General features: G+C 45.0%; 1 protein-coding gene and 1 long non-coding RNA gene across 8 annotated transcripts in view; one reads left to right on the top strand and one right to left on the bottom strand.

The window, feature by feature from the left end:
- The window catches only part of LOC311595287, a 5,288-nt gene extending 322 nt beyond the window's left edge, over positions 1–4,966 (bottom strand). The window contains exons 1-2 of the long non-coding RNA XR_014778393.1: positions 4,865–4,966; positions 1,775–1,911 (exon numbers count right to left, since the gene is read on the bottom strand). This is a non-coding gene — a long non-coding RNA (uncharacterized lncRNA). The remainder of the gene's footprint in view (positions 1–1,774; positions 1,912–4,864) is intronic.
- FREM1 (FRAS1 related extracellular matrix 1) overlaps positions 4,415–23,234 on the top strand; it is a 144,800-nt gene continuing 125,980 nt past the window's right edge. For 4 of the 7 annotated variants that reach the window (XM_084777575.1, XM_084777574.1, XM_084777579.1 and 1 more), the window contains exon 1: positions 4,565–4,856. The gene's annotated coding sequence lies outside the window, so the exon portion shown is untranslated. The other 3 variants (XM_084777577.1, XM_084777578.1, XM_084777576.1) reach the window with 3 other exon arrangements.

The raw sequence follows: 23,234 nt of genomic DNA, 5'->3' as shown, positions 1-23,234 counted from the left end.
GGCAGATATGGACTCAATATTCCCTTCAAGAACATTCTCCTACAGACCTAATGCCCTCCAGTTGGCACCCTCCCTGAAAGGCTCCAATACCTGCCAATAGTGCTATATGTTGGCCGCCAAACATTTAACACAGGATCTGGGAAAAGTTTCCTTGCGGTCAACACACAGAACCGTGGTCTAGAAGGGGTGAAGGCTGCATCTCAAGCTGGAGGCTAAATTTGATGATATGTAAGAGTCTCCCACATAATGCTAGTTTGGATGGCATGAAAGCTGGATGATTGAAAACTTCATGGAGATTGGCTGAGATGTGTGATGCTGTGACAGGGTCACAGTCTCCAAAGAAAGCCCAGGAGAAGCCACTGATGAAGGTACAACCTCGGTTGCAGTGTAGATTGCAGCATATTTGGAAGTGTGGGATGACCATCAAGGATAGTGGCAGGTTTGGAGTGGAGCCTCCCTGAGCCCTAAAACCTTACTATGTACTGTGGGTGGTAGAGCCCAAGAAGAGAAGCTGCCTAAGCTCTTTGGAGCCCTGAAGACCCTAAGTGAGTCCAAGAAGTTGGACACTGAGCTATTCACACTGTTAGAGTTTGGATTTGATTTGATTTATCACTGTGCCCTGTTTATTCTTGTTGGATTTCAGACCATACCAAAGAGGACCTGGCCTCCCAGGTTCTCTCAGCATGCCTTGGTCCTCTCCTGATGCAGGGCATAGCTGGCATATTCCTGCCCTCTAACCTGAACTTTCCAGCCCTGGGGTGGGAGGGTGTGTGTGTTTCTCTTCCCCTTCACTATATAATCCAGAAATTTTGGTTCCCCTCCTCTCTTCTCTCAATTTCCTCTCTCTTTTTCTGCATCTCTCTCTCTCTCTCTCTGTCTGTCTCTCTTTCTCTGTCTGTCTGTCTGTCTGTCTGTCTCTCTTTCTCTGTCTCTCTGTCTCTGTCTCTCTCTCCCTCCCTCCCCCTCCCTCCCCCTCCCTCCCCCTGCATGGCAGCTGAGAGCTGCTTCCATAAACCTGCATTTATATACTATAAATTCATCTTGCAATTATCTCATTCCAGCATTTCAATCAATTCCCTCTTAGAGAAAAAAAAGTGTTTAACTTGTTTTTATTTAAAAGGAGCCATTGACTTGGGACTTTTAAAGAGACCACTGACTTTTCTTAAAAAGAGAATTAGACTTTTAAAATGTTGAAACTGTAAAGACTTTTAAAAATTGAAATATTTTAAAATATTAGTATTATTGTAAGATCTTAGAAAAAAGAAAGGGAAATTTATGACTGAATAGTAATGAGCTTGGATGTCAAGTTGAAAACAGGTCAGTTGTACTGTTTGGTGCATTGTCCTTTTGACATGAGCTAGATTTACCTGGGAAAAGGGAACCTCAATTGAAAAAAATGCCTCCACCAGATTGTCCTGTAGGCAAGTCTATGTGGCATTTTCTTGATTAATAATTGGTGAGGAGGACCCTCCCTCACTGTTGGTGGTAACTTGAAGGAGAGAAAAACATAGTTTTTGTTTAGATCATAAGTGGGGGAAAAGAAAAAGACTTGTGAGAGAGCAGGTGATGTTTATCCCCTTAGAAGTCGAACCACTGTGTGGGAGAGATTGCTTGTTAACCAGCTGAAAAACATCCTTGAACAAATTCTAAGAGGAGGTATAAATGTGAGCCAAAAACAAGAGGCAGGGCCTTTGGAGACTTGGGATAGTTTTGGCTGTTCATCACTCCACTTTGGGTGCCACCTGTATGCTCAATTTTCTTAACAGTAACTCACCTGGGCAAGTGGTGCGTGGGGGTATAAGAAAGGCAGCCAAACATGAACCCAAGGATAAGGAAGCATCCTCCCTGGCTTCTGCTGCAGTTCCTGTCTCCAGGTTCCTGCCATGATTTTCCTTCACAATGGACTGTAGGCTGTAAGATGAAATAAACATTTTCCTCCCCAAGTTCCAATAGAAAGCGAAATATAATACCTGCTTGTCCTATATTAGAATTTCTTCAGCAGAATCTTCAGCTACTTCCTTATAAGCTGTCTAGTCCTAAAATTCTTTCTAGTATTGAAACAAGGAGTCCTGTCTAGGCCTGACCTTAAAAGTCTAGGAGAACTTCTCACAGTGCTGAGGGTGGCCGAGTAACGCCGTGCTTCTGTCCCTCACCACTGACATGGCACTCTCCTGGAAGTGTCATTCTAGCCAAGGCTGGAAATAAAATGCATCTGTTCTGACAGTAAGTTAGCAGCCCATCTTTCAGAGGGACTCCATGCTGTTTTCTTAGGTGTCTTAGTAAACATCTAGGTTTTGCATTTTAACTTGTTCAAAGAATGCCAACTCGTTAAGATGGCTGATATTATTATTTCTACAGACCCCTATTCTTTTGTGGATAATGCATGAGAGTTATTTACATAAATAATACTTTAGCTTTCAGGATGTTTTGACCATCGCCACTGTTTGTTCTAGACTACAACAAGCCTGACCTGTGTAATTGGCTTTGCAAGGCTTGCCTTTACTGCAGGTACCTTGATGTATGTTGCCTATTTATGGTCAGTTTTAACCTTAGGATACTGAAGGGAGTTTTTCCACTGAGGTTTTATGAAGTGTTTATCTGTGCTTCTAGGCCAATCCACAAGTCCTGTTCAGCCTCCGTGTTAGAAGAAGCATATACACACAAACACACACAGGACAGCACTTCCTTGTCATGTGGGTTCTGCATCGCACCAATAGCATCTAAAAATGGTCTTCATTTTTTTTCCTGGTGTGTTATTTACAACCTGGAAAATTTTCAGTTCCATTTGAAAGCAAAATTGCTTTGCCCTGCTTTCTGTCATCGTGGTGGCTTGCTTTCTGGTTCTTCATTTGACGCATGTGTGCTGTACTGTCTCTGTATTTATTTACAGTGTTTATTTGCCTTGTAAAGAGTTTGCCAACTCAAATTTTACCGATTCACTCTCACAGCACTGCAATGGAAGCCAAGGCTTCTGGAAGATTCTAAAGCCCAGTGATCCCAAGTGTGCTCTGCACCTTTATTAAGGAAGTTCCCACAAAGCATGGTTAAAAAAAAAAAAGGTGAGAGCTGGAGAGATGGTTCAGCAGTTAAGAGCACTGCCTATTCTTCCAGAGTTCCGGAGTTCAATTCCCAGCAACCACATGGTGGCTCACAACCATCTACAATGTGATTTGATGCCCTCTTCAGGCCTGTGGTGTACATGAAGGCAGAGCACTGTATACATAATAATAAATAAACCTTAAAATACAACAACAGAGGGGTTGTTTCTCTCTTTTCTTTTGCATTTTTATACTGTCTTCTTTATCATCCTGCCTATCGCTCCTTTACTCCTCTGATTATGTAATCTCCCCTCTTCTTCTCCACCCCTGCTCCCCAAATTGGGAAGAGACATGGCTTGGCGATGTTGTCTGCACATCCGTGTGGAATTGGAGTCATCTATTTTTAATTTTGCACATTTTTTTTATCAAAATAAACAACGTGGTTCACGATTACATGGTCGTACATGTATACCACGTGCTCTGGGTTCGTTCCTTCCCCTACCCTCTCTGCTCTTCCCCCCCACCGCCCCCACCCCACCGCCCCCCCCACCTCACCCCACCTCACCCCGCCTCACCCCACCTCACCCCACCTCACCCCACCTCACCCCGCCTGCATCCTCAAGCCACCCCTTGCGTTCCTGTGTCCTTTGGGTTTGCAGCGCCTTTTGTTTTGGGCTAAAGTCTCCACATGCGGCTTCCCTTCTCACTTGCTCCACATGCTCCAACTTCTCACTTATGGCTCCTTGAGAAGTTCAGTCAGAGAGCGGGCTGCTTTCCCTTCTAGTGGGAGGCGGCTTCTTACAGAGTTGTTAAGCCCTTTACCCGCTGGATCCTGAGATTCGCTGAACGAATCGCTGTTGGGACGGTACCTCTTGACGCTTACCTGAATTGGCAGGCACATGGAAAACTTCATAAAGGAAGAGCTAAGTGGTTTTTCAAAGTTGGACCACTAGAATTTAGGTCCATTCTTACATTTCTTCCTTTAAACACTATGACAAAAGCTCAAAAGGCCAGTTCCCTCCCCCACCCCTTCACAAAGCGGAGCATGGCCTCTGAATTTGAATAGAGACCTTTTTGAGAGCCGAAACTGCATCCAGGAAAAAAAGGTGCAAGGAAAGGTGTGTTTGAAGAGTCTGTATGAGTGTGTACGTTCCTGCAGCACGAGCCTTCGTGCACGGTGTCAGAGTGAATTCCTGCCTCTATTTCTCTCTCTCTCTCTCTCTCTGTGTGTGTGTGTGTGTGTGTGTGTGTGTGTGTGTGCGCGCGCGCTGCTGTCAGGAGAGACTGTTTCAGCTCAGCCAGCGGTAATAGTGAGGGAGGAAGCTGAGAAGAGAAGCACCCGACCTATTAACAAAAGCTCAGTTTTGTCCCCGCTGACCAACCAGCAGAAGGGACCGGAGCGAGGCTCCCGGGAGCCAGGGAGGTCGGGCTCCCTGCCTGCAAACAGTTGCAGGCATCTTTACCACGCCTTCCTTAACACGCCCTTCTCTGGGGAGTCCAGAAACTTGGCACTGGGGAAAGTAAGTTCTCAGAGCCACAGCAGCAGCTTTGGAGGAGACCAGCAGACTCTGTGTGTGTGTGTGTGTGTGTGTGTGTGTGTGTGTGTGTGTGTGTGTGTGTGTGTGTGTGTGTAAACTCCAGTTCTCCACTTATTTGTGTTGTGTGGGCTGATGGACTTCTAGTACAAAGAAAGCCTGACCTCAGCTGACTTGAAAGACTGGATTTTCAGCTCTCCTCGTTTGCTGGGATGTTTTGTTTTTTCCCACCCTCTTCCTCTGACAACTCTTGAAGCCCTCCACTTCCAGGGTGTCCACAGCTGTAAGTACCTGCTTCCCGCGCTTGTTCGCTCTGGACTGTGAATGTTCAGTCAGCAGAGTGCCCCAGAGGTGGGCAACTGTGAGCAGCAGTGAGCTAAGGCTGCCTGGCAGCTTGCAGAACTTTAATTCTGTTAACTCAGAAGGCGGGCGCTTGCGTGTTACCAAACCAAATGCTGGGGATGGATTTGGCCTCCCCGCCTCCTCATAATTCTTCTGAGTCCACCCCTAGGGGCACTCATCAAGGAAAGAACCGCTTTACATTTCTGTAAAAATTTCCCTCAAGTTAGAGTGTTATTTTCTTTTCAGCTAAAGGAGATGGCAAAGAGAAAAGATGTTAGCAACGTTAGCAGGATGGATAATATCCCCAGGGTCTAAAGATCTAGAACACGGGTGGTCCCTGGGAACCTTGCGCAGCCTCATTACATTTGGCTAAGCTGTTTTAAAGTGTGAGTCTTGTTTTGTGGTGATGAAAGGCAGTGTGGGGGAGGCAAAGAAAACATTGTTTTGAAGTGCGTGTCCGTGTTTAGGCTTTCAGCTCCTGACCGAGCTGTGGTCCAGGGACTTCAGTGCTGTAGTAAGTAAATAATTTCTGGGAGTCTTCATCTGGGTCACAGAAATCATTCTCAAGGCATTTAATTTTAGTTTCTGGGCTCAGCTTTGCTTATTATGGCATTCAGTGTTGATGACTGATGTAAATTACGAAGCTTAGAGCGAGCATTTCAAGGGCAAGCTAGTGTGGACCCGTAGGGATGTTGCTGGAGAGAGTAACCTCTTCAGGGCTGCTTTGCAGATCCAAGGAGGGACCCAGCTGATCTTTAAGCTCTGCTCTGCGAAGTCCTGACGTGCCTGAGTCTCCCCGCAAAGCTTGAGAAGTTTTATGCTAGCACCTCCCTGTCTGCTTGATAAAAAGCCTTCTGGGTAATTCCAGCTGCATCTGTTCTTTTTCTTCATTCTGGATTTTCAAAATGTACTATAGATAAGAGTCTAAGCGAGATGGGGCCTATGTCTGATCTCTGCACTCAGAAGGCTATGGCAGGTCAAGGCTAGCTTGGGCAGCATAGAGAGACTGTCTTAGGAAGAGGGACGGAGGGAGGGAGGGAGGGACGGAAGGAGGGAGGAGGGAGAGAGGGAGAGAGAGTCCTTTGGGACTCCGTAAAAAGAAGTCAGATTTTCAGTCCTTATCACCAAAGGTTATTAGACCCAATGTAGGGCCAGGAATCGTCACAGGTCAGTCTGGTGTAGGTGGCACTGTACTCGAGTAATCAATGCTGTTCTTGGCAGTTCAGTTTTTGTCATGCACTTGGTTAATATCAAACTTCATGTCTAAGTAATACGCCTGAGCTAAAGTTGATGCTGAGCAAGACTTGGGTGCAGCATAAGCATGCATTCCTGGCTGCCAAAGCAGGGCTTTCCAATCTGCCTCTCTGTTGTCACCAGAGAAGGATTTGTGCACAGGTCTTGGGGTACCACGTTGTCAGGTGTTGGCCCTCACAGCCTGACTGTCCCCTCAGAGCTAAGCAAGGCTAGTCTTGGAATTTTTATTTCTGGGGGTGTTATTCACTACCTTGGGGTGCTCTGATGCTGGGTCTGGGCTGAATGAAGTTGGATTTCTTGGAAGAGTGCAGGAGTCTATTCCTAGAAACGGAATTGTCTCAGGCCAACCCTCAGTGACTGAACAGGAAGTGGCTCTTCACGCTGCCATCCTCAGGTGACGACATTTGAAAGCCAGAACAGCCTCTAACCTCATGCCTGCATTTTATGGTGCTTGGTGTTTACAGCAGGGTGTGCTAGTTTCTAAGTATTTCAAAAGGACAAGCATAGGAGGCTTGGTCAGGGTCCTTGGCCTCACTGCGTTTCCAGTTTCAGCTGTTGCCAGCCAGCCGCAGACTAAGCACCTGAATGCTCTAAGCTCTCTTTCCTCTGTTATTTAAAAAAAAAAAAAGTCAGGACCACCGAGTTTCCCCTCTCTTTTTCCACACTGGGATCAAAGGCCAACCTTGTTTCTGAGCTGCACACCCAGCCCTGTGTTTGGATATCGTTTTAACATTGATTGCTTTGTCTTCTAAATGCAGATATGGAGTAAGAAATCTCGTTGTGGGGTGGGCGCAAAGCTTTATTTTACTGCCTCTCTGAAAAAAAATCTTCACTGTATCTTCTGAAGTTTACTCTTACAAAGACCAGGATGACTAGTGTGACAGAGTTAGACTGTTGTCACCATATCAGAGCACACAGCCAGTCCTCACAACGGGATCAAGTAACTTCCTAGAAAGGCTGTCTCTCTGGGCCAGGTCACGCAGGAGGGCACTCTCTTATCTTGTCTGAATCTGATGTCAGCTCCCTCCTTGGAGAGAGCTGGGTGGTCTCAACAGGGCTTGTGGCTTCCATGGCACACAGCTTGCAACCTGACCCTGCCTTTTGAGTGACTCCAAGTCTTTTGTGCAACTTGGTGAGAGGCTCAGTCAGAGGCCTCTGAGTTGCCTGGAGAAAACAAAAAGCAAACCAAACCTCAACTCCCAGGTAGAACCTTGATTGTCTATTTTGTCTGTCTGTGCTGGAGCTCCTTATACCTCCGTGACTACAGCGCTATTTCAAAGAGCTTTAAAACTTGGCCATCAAGATAGGAGAGAGCTGTGTCTTTTCCAGCAAATGCAGCCTCCAGCTGCCTGAGACACTCTGTCTATTAGCCAGAGCACTGATTTCAGGCTGAGGACTGGCATCTCGCAAAGGAAGCACACACTTAGCACAGTGTCCTGGCCCCTTGTTGGTAAGATTTTGCAGCAGGCGAACACAGTTGGCTATTTGTTGGTTTGTTTGTGGTTTCCTTTAGGCTTGGCTGTTTTGTGTAGGGTTGCTGATATTTAGGAATGTATATTAAAAGATGCGTAGAAATGCTCCTTTCGGGCATCATTCGAAGGCTGCTCAGGTTGCATGTCATGTTGCAGTCTCTACTTCATTTTCCTGCCTGGCCCCTAGAGACGAGGAGGAGATAAACACTCTAGGAGTAACCCTGGGCCTGCACCCTCGGTTTTCCCTCTGCTTTCCATCAACCGTTATCTGGCTGCTTCAGTGCTTACAGATGCTCTGCTGTCTTCACTTAGAACAAGGAATCACACCTTTGTCTCCGGAGACCCAGGCCCTGGCATCTCATCTCTGTTTATTGTAAGCAACTGCATCAGTTGCAGAGAGAAGGGCTTGTTTTAGAATTTGGGAACTCTGGGGCCCCACAGCCTCGTGAGTCTGAACTATCAGTAAATGGAAAGACGAAGCCACTGAACGCACAGAGTACTGTCTTCCCTCCTCCCCTCCCCCACTGACACTTCTACAGCCCTGATGCTTCTTTGGAGTCAGCGATTCAGCTGGTACTTGTTGACTTCCTCTGTACACCACCCAGTGCCAGCCCTGGGGAAACGTGAGTGAGTTGAAGAGACCTGGTTTTATCTTGAAGATGCTCACAGGCCAGGGGAGAAGACAGTCACTTTTAAAAAGGCTTCGATAGTGGCCCAGCACTGCAGGGACTCCATGTGAGCAGATAAAGCTGTACTGGGACAGTGAGATCTGGAAGGAAACAAAGAAGGATGCAACCAAGGGCGGAGGCACTGGGGAATTGGGCAGTTGGGAAGAGAGGCTTCCCAGACGAGAGAGACTCAGGAGCTGACATGGTGAGTTTAAGGAAGGACAGAAGTCATGCTTGACCAGCCTGTCAGTGGCCAGAAGATGGTGGTATGAAAGCCTGGGGAGGAGGGAACCAATCTTACCTCCAAAGGGAATCCAAAGAGGCGCACAATCCCTACCCCTTCTCCCTGACAAAGAACTGAGCCCTTCTCATTGCTGGGGAACACCAACAGAAGTAAGTGGAGCCTTCCCCTGCTTCTCCCTGCTTCTCCCTGCTTCTCCCTGCTTCTCCATGTTTCTCTACCCTATGGCTGTGGTGAGGTTGCTTTTCTCAAATAATTGAAGGCACCCCCCCACCCCTTCCTCCAATTACTGCCAAGACAGGTCTGCTTTTTCTCATACATGTGCAGTTAATTTTGGAGATATAGAATTACATATTTCTGTATACAGAAAGCTAATGCCCTGGCTCGAGTCCATCGTTCCAACCTCAGATTATCAAGGCTGTGAATCTAGATTATGTCCTCAGTGACAGCAGTCAGCCCTCACGGATTGGTGCTGTCAGTGAGTTGCATAAGTTTGTCTTCTATAGCTTTGTTTGGAGAGTTAGGCAGAGGAAGTGCAAAACGGTGCTATGAGGTACAGAGATGATCTTCTCTCTCTCTCTCTCTCTCTCTCTCTCTCTCTCTCTCTTTCTCTCTCTCTCTCTCCCCACCTTCTCTCTCTTCTTTCTTTAAAGAAGAAAGTAGTTACAGTGTTTTTTTGTAACCTGTAATTATGGCAGTATCTAAGTTGTCAAGCATTTTCTGTTTTGACAAAAACACAGTAACTATTATTTTCACTTTGTAATCCATTCATTGAACTACTATCTGCCACAGGCAGCTTACTCCTCCTGCCTTCAAAACTCATAGACAAACACATAGCACAGGGCAAACACCTTGCAATGGGTTTGAGTAAATTTATGGTCTTTTACAGTGGCAGAGAGAAATCTTTCCAAAGGGGACGGTCAGGTCTTAGGGCATCCTAGGGGAGGCATTTCACTGGTGTTAACAAATGTGAAGGATTCAGTGAGGGTGGAAGCAATAGTGTCACAGGTGGTATACAACTGACCTGTTCACATGAACTTAGTATGACTTAAGGCTGTGTGGCATGAGGACCAGTCCCCCAGCAAGCAGTTAAAGCCATAACGACCCATTTCAAGTTGCAGGAGCAATAGCCTTTCCCCTGCTTTCTTTAGCCTCATTCACTTGGCCTTCTCTTCTGTCAGTGTTGTCTTCCTCTTGAGGAACGGGACAAGTGGTCACCACATGTCTCGGAGCGTGACTTGGATCTGCTGTCTGTGCCTTCTGCTGACTCGGTGTCTGCTTTCATACAATAGATCTGCATGAACCACACAGTGTTTATTGAAATGACTTGACTTAAATGTGAAAGCAGCTGGTCCCCTAAGCCTTTAGACACTGCGGGATGAGAAACCACTGCTGGCGGCACTGATTTCTGACTGACTCAAAATTGACTGGGATGCTCTGCCTCGGTAGCATGACAGGAATTAAGTGGCCATCTGACTATTTTTAAGTAGCAAACAAGGAGCCTCACATGATGTCGTACCTGCTATTAAGGCCATGCTTGCCGTGAAGCCAGGCCAGCGCCACCACCTTTTGGTGTTAGCTGGTCTTCCAGATTATTGAGACACTATGGAGAAATAAACTAGAACGAAACCCATACTGTGGCGATTTGAACAGGAATGGCTCCCATAGACTCATGGGTTTGACTACTTGCCCCATAGGGAGTGGCACTATTAGGAGGTGTGGCCTTGGAGTGGGCGTGGCTTCGTTGGAGGAAGTATGTCACTGTGGAGGCGGGCTTTAAGGGTCTCCTATGCTCAAGCCACAGCTACAGCTACGCTCCGCCCCGTGTGTTACACAGTCCCCTTCTGAGACCTGTGGATCAAGATGTGGAACTCTTGGCTCCGTCCCTAGCTCCAATTTGGTCTGGACACTATCATGCTTTCTGCCATGACGATAACGGACAAAACCTCTGAAACTGTAAGCCAGCCTCAGTTGATTGTTTTCCTTCATAAGAGTTGCCTGGGGCGTGGTGTCTCGTCACAGCAATAAAAACCCTAAGGAAGACACAATGCTCCATTTGCAAAATCAGCTCATAGTGCGTTCTGGACTTGGTGTTTGGCTGCAGGCTGGGGTCACAGGGAAATTTCCTCAAGCATGATTTCTGACTAGCTTTGTACTTTTGTATTATCTTTCAAAAGCCCCAGATGGAACCCATTCTATCTTTCTCATTGCCATAAAACCCATGTGGTGCTGATTTGATGGCTCCGGCTAGGAGGGAGGAGCGTGTGGTGCCACAGTGTGTGGCGCCCTGTGTACTATTTTGTGTTACAGATGGTCTGCGGCCTCACTCATTGATGGTTGATGAATTGCTGTAGTAGGGACTGTGGTCTTCTGTTTACTCCCAGCGAAGAGACATTTCCTGATCTGTGGCTGTGTAAGTTCCTTTGGTGTTAGGGCCCAGATAGAGTATAGAAATCACAGCCCATGGGAGACGTTGGCAGGAGGATGCTGAATCCTAACTCCTAGCTTTCCGACTTCAGTATTTCCCTATAGCGAGCATAGCATTGTGTATGACTGAATTGTGAATCCTGGGACCCGAGAGATCTCAAACTGGAACTTTAAGACAGAAGGCTTTAGGACAGTGCCTCAGTGAGGAGCATTGGGTGCTAGGAGTCTGAACAGTTGAGAATTTCTGTTCATTGCAACAGCGATCACTGCAACCAGAGCTGGACATTGAGGCCGTGAAAGCTCAAATGACACTTTAATTTATATTACAGCTTGAAATTCTTTCCACAGACAAAAAGGGAGGAGCTTAGTGTCTACTTAGAGCTTACTCATTCGCACATGAAATCTGTCTGCGGAGAGGGATGAGATGTCCATATCATGATGGTTTGTCTTAAGAAACCCACTTTATTAAAACTAGGGATTAACCCCCTTTCCCTTGGAAAGATTTGCCTTGTTGTTGAATAGAACAGAACAGGTTGCTTTCCTGGAGCAGAAGTCTGGGCTTAGGTGAGTTATGACTGAGGAGCACAAGCAAGTTAAAAGTTTATTGTAAGGGAGTGTAGGAAAATTCCATCATTTCATTGAAGAATCTATAGGAAGTAATTAGTACCTAAGAGGCACAGGGTAATTACACTGTGTGTACTTTTTAATTGTAGACCCAAGGGTCTTAGGTTCAATTTTTTGTGTGTGGCTGGCAACAAAGCAAAAAGGTTTTTTATCTCCTAAACTCTTCGATAATTATTTTGTAAGAAATGGTTACAAGAGCTGGTATTAAGCTCAAATATAGCCATTTCTATTTCATCTTTAGAAATTACAGCTTGCAATTCTCTTTACAGAGAAAAAGGAAGGAACATGGCTAACACGTCATACTTGGTACATATTTGTACACAAAATCTGTCCACGGAGAGAGATGAGCTGAAGTGTGTGATGTGTTATACATTACCACCATGGTTTATACATTACCATCATGGTTAGATTATTGTTTTTAAAAATTATCTGTATTATCTGTAGGCCTGGCTAGTGATTAATCAAGACACAGACATTTGTTATATTTTAAAATAGCCTTAGTTAACCTGGGGCAGGGCAGATATGTATCCTTTAAACTACCTCCCATAGTGTGGCAGGCGTGGGATCCTTGCCCCAATCCCATGCCATCTGCTTCTAATAACGTCTTTCAAGCTGCCTCCCATCTATAATCCCAAATACTTGCTGGTGTTCTTCATCTGGATTCTCCGTCCACGCCACTGGCCATGTGCTTCTCCTCCAACTAACTCATGGTGGCCTTCCTCTCTTCACTTTAGGTCTCTCCTTTCTCCTGGTGGCGATCTTTTTTCTTCCCAGAATTTCTCTCTCTCTTAGCCCTATCTATCTCCTTTGCCCTGCCCAGGTGAGATGGCTTTTTATTAAGCAAAAGGTCAGTCACACACAGCAAGCAGTAATTAGCATCAAAATACATGAGACCATCCCCCAACATTAGATCATCCCTTATACTGTGGGATAATAAAGCATGAGAAACACTAGCCTTGTGTGTAATTGTGCTAATTGTGTGTCTGTGTCTGTGTATGTGCCTGTGTACATGCATGCACATGTGTGGACACATATATCCATTGTCTTTCGAGATTCACAGAGAGAGACTAAGATAAATAAACTAGTAGTAACATAAAATTCCCAGTTAAACATTAGGCTGATTTCTTTCCTTTTAGACTTCTTTCTTTCTATTTGCTCATCCCAGAAGCCACCGGCTCTGTATGTGCATCTCCCATAGGGAATGGCTAGCTGCATGCTCAGTGACAGGTAACCCTGGTGAGGTCAGCTCTGGGGCTTCCTGTCTTCTCTCACCTCTCTGTCCAAGCCCAGTCTCCTGTGCACCCGCCCTGCCAGGCAGCTCACACTGGCTCTGTTGCTGGTGCTGATCCCACAGGTAACATCCTCAGCTGCAGTCCCACCTGCTTTCTTTGTTCTGACCCAGAGACTCCCTACTTTGGACCATTTTCTCAGACCCAAGAACCCGACTTCAGTCTTTGGATGATGCTAAAGATGCTTTTGCCTCTTCTTAGGCTTTCTGAAGAGGAAGATATTGTTTTCAGTTATCCATAGCCACGGTTCTCCAGCTCAGTGTCTTCATCAGAGTCACCTGGAAGTCTTTTAAATTAAAGATGACTGACTGAGCTGCACCCAGAAAAATTAAATCAGAAACACTGACAAATGATGCTTGGGTCATTTGTTTTGCTTTGTTTTGTTTTTTCGAGACAGAGTATCTCTGTGTAGCCTTGGCTGTCCTGGACTTGCTTTGTAGACCAGGCTGTCCTCGAAGTAGGGGTTAGCTGTTTGCAGTGTTCTTTTTTATTTTTATTTATTTATTATTTTTTTGTAAAATCTTAGTGTGCTCCTGCTGTCATTAGTAATGCAGGCTCACATAAGCTTTCACAGAACGATTTGCTTTCTTCGGGGCAGAGGAGCAGGATTGAGGCTCAGACAGTGATGCCCGTTCACAGTGTGGTCTGCCTACCTGATGTCTTCAGTGAGTGACTGATGTTCTGGCATTGACAGAGCAGAACAAAGCAAAACCCAGCAAAAGAACGTCAATATCATTGGCCGACTCTTGGCAAGATAGGCGTGTCTCAGCACCTTCCTCACGGAAGGATCTTTCATCCAGGGCTCCTCTATCCCACGGTGTGAACTGCATTTGTGTGCATTGTGCCTAGAGTGAATATGCTGTTCTTGCTAGGCAAACTGCAAGTTGGTGTTCATTTTACTTAACGATTTATTTTATTTTAAACTATGTGTATGGTATGCATCTGTGTGGAGGCATGTACATGGCATGTGAGTGCAGTTGTCTGTGGATGCCAGAAGAAATCACTGGATCCTCTTGAACTGGAGTTACAGGTGACCGTGAGCACCCCAGTGTGGGTCTGGGAACTCAACATGGGTCCTCTGGAAGAGAAGCCAGTGCTCTTAACCACTGAGCGACCTCTCCTGCCCCCTGTTTTAGTGTGCGTGTGTGTGTGTGTGTGTGTACAGGTACAGGTGTGGAGGTCAGAGGTCAACCTTAGACGTTAGTTCTTACCTTCCACTGTATTTGAGACAGAGTCTAACTCAGCCCTGACTAGCTGCCCCCCATGTTTCTGGGTGGTCTTCTGCCTCTGCCTGGTGTCTCTCACAGTGAGAGTTCCGGGACTACTGATGTTACTGTGCTGAGCTTTACATGGGTTCTGGGGATTTGTGTGGCAGGTGCTTTATCCATTGAGCTATCTAGTTCCTCACCTGAAATTTGCATATAGTCTGCATCTCGAAGATGCCCAAAGCGTGTTGAGCCAAAACATTTCCTCCTAAAATATTTGCCTGATTTGTAGTCGTCATATGTTATTCTTACACAGTACATCATCCTGCATATCTTTATTCAAGCAGACATGAAATCAGACATTTGGGTTATTTTAGGCTTGTGACGTTTGGGAGATTGACACTGAAGATGTTGATTTTAAGCAAGAAATCATTTTGAACTATGCTCCCCAACACACTGCACCCCGCACTCTCTACAGCCAGATTCTGTACAAGGAAGCAGGTTAAGTTTCACTTTTCCTAACGCCATTAGGCTTGGTGAGCCACACTGCATGCTGTGGCCGGGCTTGCGTTAACTGATACTGACACGGCTGTGCACTCCAGCGGGGGATCAGCATGGGGCACAACCTAGGGGCCAGTGAGACCTGATGGTGCTTGTCAGGCACTTAGGTGCAGATCCCTGGCATGGAGGGGGCTTGGAAACCTGCTAAGGGCACAGCTGGCCCACACGCCCAGGAGCGAGGTGGCCCAGCCTGCTTGGTCTTGCCTTGCTCTTCTATGTGGCTGATGGTCCAGTGTTACAACGTAGACAGTGTCCTGGCTCTACTCGGGGGGGAACAGAGGGGAATCCATTCAGCCTAACTCATGAGGCCTGTTTAAGGACGGCCTAGTGCATAAGTTTCAAAGGCTACTAAACTTTAAAGGGCTGGATAGATAGCCTAACGGCTAAGAACGTTTGTTGCTCTCGCAGAGGACCAGGGTTCAGTTCCCAGCACCCACATGGTAGCTCACAACCGGCCCTACCTGGGGATCTGTTGCTCTCCCCAGACAGCAGGCACACACATACATGGCCCACATACAGACAAGCAAGAAAAACACTCATATGCATAAAGAAAAATCTATTAAAATAATAAACTTTAGGTTTCGATAAATGTTAGGCTAAAAAAGTGAATGGACAATGAAAGCTCACTTGTATCTCCTTACCCCTCCCCTGGGTTTCCATGTTATTAACCTCTTGGGTTAGTGTGAGTAGATGTTTGACACATGACCAAACCACTTTTGTGAAGCTAGGCCCATAGTTTACTTTTGGGTTCATTCTTAATGTACATTACATCCTGTGAATGTTGACAAATGTTCAATGACATGCATCTATCACAACACAGGACCTTTTTTTTTTTCAAGTCAGGGTCTTATGTATCCCAGGCTGGCTTTGTAGTCACTGTGGTGCTACAGATGGTGACCATGAACTTCTGATCCTCTTGGATCAGCCTCCCAAATGCTGGAATTACCAGTGTGTGTCACGACATCTAATTTATGGCTTCCTGGGAATCGAACTCAGCACTTCCTCCATGTTAAGCAAGCACTAGGCCAACTGAGCTACATTCCTAGTGCTACAGCGCTAATTTTAAAACTAACTTTTGGAAAACTTCCTTTAAGAGTTTGGAATAGAAAGGAGAAGAAAGGGAATGAATCTTAATTGAGCCTTGACATATTTTCATGCACGTGTGTGCATGTGGGCTATATAGGCTTTGATTGACATGTATAGATATTATCATACTTAACTATTTTATATCCATGAAAGGTATTGATTGTGTCATAATTTTATAATGAGGAACAAACTCCAAGGAAGAATAAGGCTTTGATTGGGGAAATGGTGGCCTTACCAGAGACTCACAGGCCTTTGTCTGGCTACCATGTTTTCTTTCCCCTCGATTTGTTGCATCAGAGGGGGGAAATCCTCTCTCACTTCCAGGTTTTAGGAATGTCAAGTCAGAAGTGTATTTACCGTTTCCTTAATTATTAAAAACAGTTAGCAGAGCGTGGGGGCGCACATCTTATAATCTCAGCTCGCAGGAGCCTATGGCACAGGAATGGTAAGTTTGAGAGCAGTTTGGGCTGCATACTGAGACTCTCATGGGGAAAAAGAGAGAGCAGAAGAAATAAAATTGTAGCTGAAGACTTCTTCCAAACTGCTCAGACCTTCAGCAGGGAAGAGCACCTCACTAGCATTCTGTTGAGTTTGTCAGTTTAAGGACTGTGGCTCCTTTGCTCTCTCGCCACCATCATGTGACAGGTGGCGCTGGCTTCACTTCCGTGCTTTATTGCACCAGAGAATAAAACAGTGGGGCCTGCTCCTTATGCCCTGGCAAACTCCTGAGCCTCCGTAGGCCCCACTTCCTCATGCAGACCACCATGTGCTAGAGCACAAAATCCCAGGTTTTTAGGCTTCTGGGCTGTTGGCCTTCCTGCTGGGATTGGAAACCCAGCTACACTGTAAGCATTTAGTTTAACAAATTGCTTCGCCGTTGCTTTAGCGGCAAAATGGGACTAATCCTAGACTCTATCCATATGTTGTTATGAAGGTTAAATGTGTTTAAACAGTGCCAGGTGCAAGTGAATAATACATGCTTGTTTATTATGATGACGATTATGTGTAAAAATTGGAGACGTTTCTTCTAGTCTTGGAATTCTGTTAATTTAACATTTTTTACTAGCATATGTTAATTACCCACAACAATAGATTTCCCTATGACATTTTAAAAATATACCTTATTAATTTATTCATATTACATCTCAATTGTTATCCCATCCCTTGTATCCTCCCATTCCTCCCTCCCTCCCATTTTCCCCTTACTCCCTTCCCCTATGACTGTGACTGAGGGGGACCTCCTCCCCCTGTATATGCTCATAGGGTATCAAGTCTCTTCTTGGTCCCTATGACATTTTTATCCGTGAACAGTCATGTTCACTCCTGCATTACCCTATCTTGTCCTCCTCCCTGCTCGCTGACCCTCTTCCCTTTCTACCTAGCCACCTCTGTTCTGTTTTAGTTTTTGTTGTCCCGGGGAGCATCATGAGACTTGCTTATGAGAGCATGGAAGAGGGTTTGTCCACAGAAGCTAGGGCGCCTACCAGTGGCTGCATCACTAAAGGAAATGTCTCTCCTTCCCCTGTCAGTCATCAATACACATAACTCCTCAAGGAAGAAGGGACCCTGTGAATCTCTCCTCCTTCCATGACAGGATGCTGATAGGCCCAACACCCTTGTGCAGCTGCTGGTCTGGTAGTCACAGTGGCCAGGACCTTAAGCCTGGAATAGCTGTGTCATGCTTGGACATTAGTGTTCTATGACACACCATCTCTTCCTCGGCTTCTTACAGTCTTTCCATCCTGTTATAGTCTAGGAGCCTTGACAGAGTGATATAAATGTCCTGCTTATGTCTGAGCATTCAGCAATCACTTATTTCATGTCCTGGGATCAGCTGTGCATTTCTACAGCTACTACTGACAGTGGCAAACAGAAGGTTCTCTGAGCCAAGCTGATGGCAGCACTAGTCTATGGCCATAAACAGTTGCTGAGAAGGCAACTTGGCAGCCACACTATGTCCTTTAGCAAGATGTCAGTCATTTTTCCCAGTAGGGCTGATGACCACCCTAGCCACAGGCTGTTGACTGGGTTTCCAGGAAGATCCAAATTCCTTGCTGTGGAGCAGGCCCCAAATCCAATCAAACTCTGTCATTTTGTCATACTATGACCAGGGATCAAATCACATCACAGTTTCTGCTACTTATGAACAGGTTTCTTAAGTCACCAGAAGCACTCCCTTTCATACCAGATCTCTTCAGGAAGGCATTTGCGGTGAAACCTGTGAGTTGGAGCGTTATCATTGATGGGATGAAAGTAAGACATTGCAGGTTGCACAGTGGAGCCGAGGAAGTGCTGGACAGTTGCCTGCATCTGTGAGCAGTCTTCGTCCTGTATGGTTGCTTTAACTGTGTTCTGATGGGTTTGGTGGAACCATTGGGGGCACTGTACTCTTACAGCTGTATGACACATGCCATCTTACAGTATCAAGTTCCTGAGACTAAATCTCCTCCATAAAGCCTTTGTCTCCCAAGAAGCCAGGCTAACTGTTATTTCTTTTGATTGCCTCACGTCTCTGTTTTTTTTTCACACAATGATTGTTTGCTTCACACATAACATCTACTTGTGCCTTCTTTAACTGTATTTCCTTCTTTATCTTCAAGCATAGCCTTGGGGGCTCCATCTCTATAGTTCTGAGGTCAATGCTTTCTTGTGGAGGGGGAGGGAATGGTCCAGAAAGGCTATGATGAGAGAGACATTTCTGGACAAAGCACTTGTGATTTCCTGAAGGTGCAGAGAGTGAGGAAGAGAGCACTGGACTGAGGGTCAGGAGTCTCAGTCCAAGACTGGGTGCAGGGAGCCAAGTGATGTTGGCAGCCACGTGAGTGCCACAGGACTTCTGCTCTTCTTCACCCTTTTGTAGGGTGCAGGGGCTTCTAGGAGAGAAAACACTGGTGACAACTCATTAAAAAAGAAGTGATGAGAAGGAGGGAGGAATGGGAAGATACAAGTGAGGGAATAACAATTTAGATATAATCTGAATAAATTAATTGAAAAAAAAAAAAAGAAGCGATGCTCTCAACCCAAGCCAGGAAACACATATTGAACAGTGATAAGAAAGGGATGGCACTACCACCTGTGAGGAGAGCTGGTGAGGGTACCAGCCGGTCTTCTTTGCAGAAAGTATGGGGATAATAGTCTCAATAAGTTCACACCTGTTGGCCGTATAATTCTACCCCTAGGAGCCATTAAAAGTAAAAGCCTCAGGGTTTTTTTTATTTATAACTTATAATTAAGGGATTTTCATTATCTATTGGTATAGAGTTTTAGGCAGAGACCTGGCTCAGGTGACCTTCAATAAGCCAGATGTGACCCCCCCCCCCCCAACTGAAGGAATCAGTAACAGTGGAAAACGGAAAAAGGAGATTTAATCAACACCCTGGAAAGTGGAACAAGTAAAGGGGTCCAGTGACTCTGAGCTTGCCTATGGGGTTCTGACATGAACTTAAGGACAGCTGGGGCAGAGGGCAAGAGGTGTGAGTAATTGGGCACCCTGATCAAGATGTGGTCACGGCTGCTTCTGCAATGTGATGTGATGCAGTCACACTTATAAATGGCTGCTTCTACTCCAGGGTGCAGCCTGGCTGTCATTGGTGATCACCCTGATGGGGGTGGCAAACCTGGCCTTCCGGGGTTTGTTCTGACTATAGTGTTAGGAGAATGACAACTCTGTGCCTTCCCACCTCAAAGGCAGAAGAGATTGGTTAGGTCCCAACACTTACAAAGACACTCCCAGAGTGCGTAAATACACATGCAGATGAGGTCAGCCAGTTAATACCTAAACAGACACTCCTAGAGAGTACATACTTAATATCAGGGATCTGACAAAAGTAAAGGAGAAATACCAAGTGAAGGCAGAGATGATTTTTTTATCCTAGTTATAGTCACTTTGTGGGCACAAGGCAGGAGCCAGTGCTTTTTAACAGACTGGGTTATAGTACCTATGTGAGTGCAGCAGTGGAGTGAATATAGAAACTACAAGGCATCCTTGCAGTGCACATACTGCACAGGGTAAAAGACAGCAATGGATGTTTAATAGTAAGCAAAGTGCTTGTGATAGAGTGACATGCTGATGGAAAAGAATGATAGCATCTCTTTACAGTATGGTTCCAATTAAAGATAAAACAGTGTGTGCAAATACACACACATGCCGCCTCCTCCTCCTCCTCCACACACACACACACCCACCACCACCACCACCACCACCACCACCACCACCACCAAATAGATGAGTTTTTTTCTGTGGGTGGTAGGGGTTATATTTGTAATCTTTTCTAAGTTTTCTTCACATCATTAATAAATGAGCATATATTTATTTTATTTTTTTAAAACCCTATTTTCAGAGAAAGCAAATAAACTGATACATAAAGTAAAATATATGAGCTAGTTGATTTTTAAGATCCTCAAATGATATATTCCCGATTTTAAGCTAATTTACTTGAAAATTTCCACAGAGGAAGCAATGTTATAGGATGAACCAATCTGTATTTTATTCATTTAAGAGGCTGTAATTATGAAGGGGCTCATTGGCTTCAAGGCCTTTAAACTTTGCTCACAGTGTAAGGGGTCAGCCACTAAGATGGGGTGGCCAGGCACCTTCATTAATTAATGCTGTTAAATAACGGTGAGAGCCTTCTGCCATCACCGCCTCTAGTGAAACTGGCTCAGCAAGTCATCCATTGCTGTTGGCAACCATAGGAGGGATCCTTAAAGGGTTAAGTGTTGGAGATAAAAGACCCCTAGGGCTGGTGAAGCACAGTGGGAAGAGTGAAAAGGTGTGGATCAGTGCAGCACAGCAGCTAAGTGCTAGAGTTCTGATTTGGGCAGAATGGGTGAGTACAAGGTCAGGCTGAAGACCTTGGACAGTTGCCTACTCTGTATTTCCCCAATACATAGAAATCACCTTCTACTTCCTAAAAACAGCTGAATGGAGAAAAGCAAGGTAGTGTGTGTAGAGCACGCTGAACAACTCCAGCCTTAAAGTATGTGCTTAAGAAGTGTTGTTGTTGTTATTTTATTGCTTAAGAAGTGCTAGTTTTATTATGATTATTAGGTCACTTTTTAAAGTCATAGTTTATAAAATAAGAATAATAATAGAGAATATTTTATAGGCATGCTAGGTAAAAATAAATGAAAAGATACATATAAGCAATAGAGCTCAGCCAGTTAAAGGCCTCGAAGCCAACGAGCCCCTTCATAATTGTATACTATGACACGAATACAACATAGGCTGGTTCATCCTGTAACGTTGCTTCCTCTATGAATTTTTAGTAAATTAATTAAAAAATACAGACCATGTAATGTAAATATCTTAAAAATCAACATAGGAAGAAAATGCTATTAGCAAAAAGCACACAAAGATGTACATTGGTGTACTAAAAAAAATCTATAAAGAAGGAAAAAAAAAAAAACCCTTAGAAGTTTCGGGCCATTTCTTTTCCCGTTATTCTAGTCTTTCTAAGGAAATCACTACGCAAATCCCAAGTTTGGTGAGACCGTAGCGCTTTTCTACCCCTGGTGCTACCAGAACAGTTGAGGCCCCATAGGAGCTTGAAGAGCCTGCTTCCTGTTGCCTCTTTAGAATATGGCTCAAGGCTGAAAGGGAGGGAGGAGTGAGGTCCTTACTATGAAGAAAGAGCTCTGAGTTGAACACTTGTCCCACAGCGCTGCTGTGACCTTTAGACCTTGGGAGATTTACGATGCTCACCCCTGGTGGCTTGTAACAAGGGGCAATTAGACTTCCCTACCTCAGGGGTAGGGGAGAGTGAACCCAAAGCCCCTGGCAAAGGTCTGCTAAACCTTCATTTCCTCAGCAACACACAGAGGACTTTGTCTAATGGGGGTGACCAGATGGCCACCTCTTCCCCGGGATTCTTCCTGATTTACATTTCAATGCCCTTGGTGGCCCATCCATACCACATGTGATTTGAATTCAATTCAGTTGTCCCATGGGCGATTATATTCATCCACAGGTTTATACAACCTTGCAATTTGATTTATATAAAATCATAAAAATCCCAAGGCTGCTTTGAAGCTTACTCTAATTGGAACTTGCAAGGTTTTAATGCGGAAAAGAGTAAAAAGGTTGTGTTGACTTCCTTCCCCATTGTCACCAAGGAGCTAAGAGTCTCAGGATAATTGAGTGGGTGGGATGGGCTGATAATGAGCTGGCTTTTTTTTTTTTTTTTTACACATAATTCTATTTTTTGTTTATTGGTTCGTTTTCTTCCTTAGGGGCTCTTAGGGCACATGTAATAACATAGCTGTGAGTCAGAGCCAGGCATGGTGGTGCACCCGGCGCATGGTCCTAATCTCAGTCACTCGGAAGATGAAGCAGGTGTTCGCCATGTGTGTGATGGTAGGCTGTGCAGCATCTCAGTCAAAATAAGCAACTAAGTAAATAGATAGGTAATGGATCGATGTAGGTGATAGGTATAGAAAGAGGATAGATAGGGTCACCATTGATAAAGTTGTGAGCCAGGCAGGCTCACCTTGATAGAAGATAAAAAGAACTATTTATCATCTTCAGTCAAGAGCTAATAACTACTTGGCGTGCTGCTGAGAAGAATAGTAGTACAAATTCTGCAAACTAGAAACCAAATTAACAAGACCATGTGATAGATAATTGGTGGTTTGATGTCTGTGATGGACCCAGGCAGAGGAGGGGCAGAGAACGCTGCTGTCATCAGCGAGCATCATTGGTATTGGCAAGTGGGAGTTTCCATGCCTGTGAGAAGCCGGAGGGTGCAGGGATCCACTGCTGCTCTCTCTGTGCCAAGGTCATTGCGCGGAAGCTCCCACCCACACAGAGAATACCTCTGTTAGGACTCGGCCATACATGATTAGGAAAGAGACACAAGTACACAGGCCTCCCCTATCAATGAGATAATACTAAATTAGTTTCTTCTGTTCAGGACAGTTTACGAAAAACAAAGTTGAGATAAAGAAACCTTTGTGGGGATGGAGAGATGGCTCAGAGGTTAATAGCACTGTCTGCTTTTCCTAAAGGTCCTGAGTTCAATTCCCAGAAACCACACGGTGGCTCCCAACCGTCTCTAATGATATCTGGTGCCGTCTTCTGGTGTGCAGGTGTACATGCAAGCAGAACACTGTTACATACTAATGAATACATCTTTTTGTGAGAAATTTTGCATTTTTATTTCTTTTTTAAAATTAAACATCTTTTACACATATATTTATATTATTACATATATATGTATGTATGTGTGTATCTATCTATCTATCTATCTATATATATATGTACACATACAATAAATTACCTATAGCAAGAAGAACCATGACACAACCAGGTCATGACACATAATAATACATAAATGAATCTTAAAAAAAAAAAAGAAAAGAAAGAAACTTTTGTGGCTTTTATAAGAAAGAGCCCAACACAGGGTGGTTTTGCGCTTTGAGAACATTTTCACACATTTGAAACTGCTTGTACAGGAATATTTAGAATACGTGATATTCACATGCAGGACAAGCG

This window comes from Acomys minous, assembly GCF_964271855.1.
Source record: "Acomys minous genome assembly, chromosome: 1".
NCBI lineage: Eukaryota > Metazoa > Chordata > Mammalia > Rodentia > Muridae > Acomys > Acomys minous.
This window is presented reverse-complemented; position numbering and strand designations above follow the sequence as displayed.